Raw genomic sequence first — 4,116 nt, 5'->3', positions numbered from 1 at the left:
GGAGGGTTTAGACTTCTAGGGTTTAGCACAACAATCATAACCTCATAGGCTAGACTTCTAGGGTTTAGCCATTACGATCTCGTGGTAGATCAACTCTTGTAATACTCGTATTCATCAAGATCAATCAAGCAGGAAGTAGGGTATTACCTCCATCGAGAGAGCCCGAACCTAGGTAAACATTGTGTCCCCCGCCTCCTGTTAACATTAGCCTTAGACGCACAGTTCTGGACCCTTTACCCAACATCCTCCAGTTTTGACACTGACAGGCGTCCCTAAGAGACACAACTATTGCTCTTAGCCGTGTGCGGCGCCCCCCTCCATAGTTTACGCCTCCGGTTATATTCTTGCGGTGCTTAGGCGAAGACCTGCGTGGATCACATCACCATCACCGTCACCATGCCGTCGTGCTGAAGGAACTCATCTACTCCCTCGACACATCACCATCACTGTCACCCTGCCGTCGTGCTGAAGGAACTCATCTACTCCCTCGACCCTCTGTTGTGACGTACGTTCGGTACTCGATCGGTCGGAACGAGAGGACGTTCGACTACATCAACTGCGTTGAGCTAACGCTTCCGCTTTCGGTCTACGAGGGTACTTGGACACACTCTCCCCCTATCGTTGCTATGCATCTCCTAGATAGATATTGCGTGAGCGTAGGAATATTTTTGAAATTGCATGCTACATTTCCCAACACCCAGACCATGAAGGGCCAAGTGATGGGGATTGCTCTTAAGGCAGTGGGAGACATATGACTTTGATTGGCAAAAAGCTGAAAGCCCACACAATGTTGGACAAGGGCTTGTGCGTCTGCTCGGGCCTTTAGCCAGAAGAAACTTGTCCGCAAAGATTTTCTTACGAGGGCCCGAGCTGCGACATGATGGTCGCCTAGACCAGCATGTATTTCCGCCAAGATCTGCCGCCCCACCTCTTTGGAGATGCACCTTTGGAGAACTCCGGTAATGCTTTTATTGTATAGTTCACCTTCGTGAACTTTGTAGGCTTTAGAGCACCGAACTATGCGATGGGCCTCATTTTGATCATTCGGAAGCTCCTGTCTATTAAGGTAGGCTAGGAAAGGTTCGGTCCATGGGGCAATAATGGCCATGATCTTGTGAGCAAAGGGTGTTATTTCGGCATCTGAACCCCCGATGATATCTGAACGGTGTTTGGCTACTGGGGGCGTGACCAAGTCCGTACTGGCGTCTCCGCTCTTACCCTGACATACAACGGATGGCTTAAAGAGCCTTTCCACAAAGGTATTAGGTGGTACGGGGTCGCTCTTAGCGCCCATGCGAGCGAGGATGTCAGTTGCCTGGTTATTGTCTCGAACGACATGATGGAATTCAAGTCCCTCAAATCGAGTTGATATTTTTAATACGGTGTTTCGATATGCCACCATTTTTGGATCTTTTGCATCAAACTCTCCATTTACCTGAGATATTGCGAGGTTTGAGTCGCCGCGCACCTCTAGGCATTGTACACCCATGGAGACGGCCATGTGTATACCATGTAGAAGCCCCTCATATCCAGCTGCATTATTGGAGTCCGTATACATGATTTGCAATACGTAGCAGGCTGTGTCCCCCGTAGGGGATGTCAAGATGACACCAGCCCCCAGTCCGACTAGCATTTTAGAGTCGTCGAAGTACATGATCCAGTTGGAGTATGAACTGCACTCTTTAGGGAGCTCGGCTTTCGTCTATTCAGCGACGAAGTGGGCCGCACCTGAGATTTAATAGCTCGGCATGGCTTGGATGTTATTTCGAACGATAAGAGCTCAATGTCCCATTTCGCTATGCGGCCGGTGGCGTCCCTGTTATTGATGATGTCGTTAAGTGGTACTTCAGATGCCACCATGATCGAACACTCTTGAAAATAGTGTTGGAGTTTTCGGGGTGCCATAAAGATCGTGTAAGCTATCTTTTGGTAGTCTGGGTACCAACATTTGCATGGTGTGAGGACCTCTAATATGTAATAGACTAGCTTTTGGATGGGGAATTTATGTCCTTCTTCCCCTCGCTCGACGATGAGTACATTGCTTACCACCTGGTGAGTTGCGGAGATATAAAGCAACATAGGCTCGCCAACACCCGGGGCAGCTAGGATTGGGAGTGACTGCTAGTAAGGTTTTTATTTCTTCCAATCCGGCTATGGCCACATCCATCCATTCAAAGTTGTCGGTGCGTCTGAGCAGTCTATAAAGTGGTAATGATTTTTCTCCTAATCTGGAGATAAAGCGACTCAAAGCCGCCATGCACCTTGCTAGCTTTTGGACCTGCTTTAGGTCTATTGGTGTAGCCAATTGTGACAAGGCTCGGATCTTAGCTGGATTTGCTTCGATTCCTCTATGGGAAACAATGAACCCTAGTAGCTTTCCGGCTGGGACACCGAAGACACATTTTCTGGATTGAGCCATATATCGTATGTTCGGAGGTTGTCGAAGGTGAGGCAAAGATCGTCCACCAATGATTCGACGTATTTGGTTTTGATAACCACGTCATCCACATATGCTTCAACTATCTTGCCGATTTGTTTTTCCAAGCATGTTTGAATCATGCGTTGGTAAGTGGCACCAACGTTTTTAAGCCCAAAAGGCATAGTGTTGAAACAGAAAGGGCCATACAGGGTGATGAACGTCGTTGCGGCCTGGTCGGACTCCTTCATTTTAATCTGATGGTATCCAGAGTAAGCGTCGAGGAAACACAATGATTCATGTCCTGCGATCGCGTCGATAATCTGGTCAATGCGGGGCAACAAGAAAGGATCTTTAGGGCAAGCCTTATTGAGGTCTTTGAAATCGACACAAAGGCGGCAGGATTTGTCCTTCTTCGGCACCATGACCAAGTTGGCTAGCCAATCGGGTGTTTGATTTCTCTGATGAACCCGGCCTCGAGTAGTTTGGCTAGATCTTCCCCCATAGCTTGTCGTTTGGGTTCGGAAAATCACCGCAGCATTTGCTTAACTGGTTTGAACACTTTGATTATGTTGAGGCTGTGTTCAGCCAGTCTGCGTCGGATCCCGAGCATGTCTGAAGGGTGCCAGGCGAAGAAATCCAAATTTTCGCGTAGGAATGCGCGTAAGGAGGTGTCTACCGCTGGATCCAATTGTGCTCCGATGGACGTTGTTTTATTGGGGTATGTTAGGTACACTTGAAATTTTACTATTTCATCTGCTGGCTTGAAAGAGGTGGATTCAGGTCTCTTATCGAGAATCACATCATCCTGTCCACTGTGGATCATAGGGTGGTTAATTCTTCGGCCGCTAAGGCTTCGGATAGTGTCTCAAGGGCCAAGGATGCGGTTTTGTTTTCGGCACGGATTGCTTTGTCCGGGTCACTCGAAATTGTAATTATTCCATTGGGCTCTGGCATTTTAAGCTTCATGTACCTGTAATGGGGTATAGCTTGGAAGTGTGAGCAAGCGTCCCGCCCGAGAATGGCGTGATAACCGCTATTGAAGGGGACCACGTGGAAGAGCAACTCTTCGGACCTGTACTTTTCAGGTGTGCTGAATACTACATCCAATTTAATTCTCCCAGAGCATCGTGCTTCTCGACTGGGGACAATGCCTCGAAAGGTGGTACTACTTTGCTCTATGCGTGTTGTATCAACCTGCATTTTGTCGAGCGTGTCCTCGTAGATGAGGTTAAGCCCACTGTCGCCGTCCATGAGCACTTTGGTGAGTCGGAAGCCGTCCACAATGGGTTTTAGCACTAGAGCAGCGGGTACTCAGACTGATCGGGCCTTTGGTTCATCATCGGCGGTGAAGGTTATTGCCGCGTCGTTCCATGGGCTCGTTGCGATTACTTGGTGGACTTCGGCAAGGTCGCGAAGTGCCCTCTTACGTGATTATTTGAGAAGAAAGTCTCAAAGACCGTGAGCACATTAAAGTCGTCATCCTCCAGAGAATGCTTCTCTGAAGTGGCGGTGGTGAGGATGGCCTCCCCACTCTCAGCTACCTGCCGGAGTACCCCAACATGCCTGGAAGCTGTGAATTGAGTCTGTGCTTGGAGTTGCATGTATCGGACAGGGTTTGTCTAGGAGTTTGTCAAGAACGGACCTGTATCCTGTAAAGGGTTTGTTCTTCCTACTAACGGACCTGTGGTCTGATGCCT

The sequence above is a fragment of the Triticum aestivum genome, chromosome 3B (assembly GCF_018294505.1).
Source record: "Triticum aestivum cultivar Chinese Spring chromosome 3B, IWGSC CS RefSeq v2.1, whole genome shotgun sequence".
Taxonomy (NCBI): domain Eukaryota; kingdom Viridiplantae; phylum Streptophyta; class Magnoliopsida; order Poales; family Poaceae; genus Triticum; species Triticum aestivum.
The sequence above is the reverse complement of the archived record's forward strand: the minus strand, read 5'-3'. Positions refer to the sequence as shown.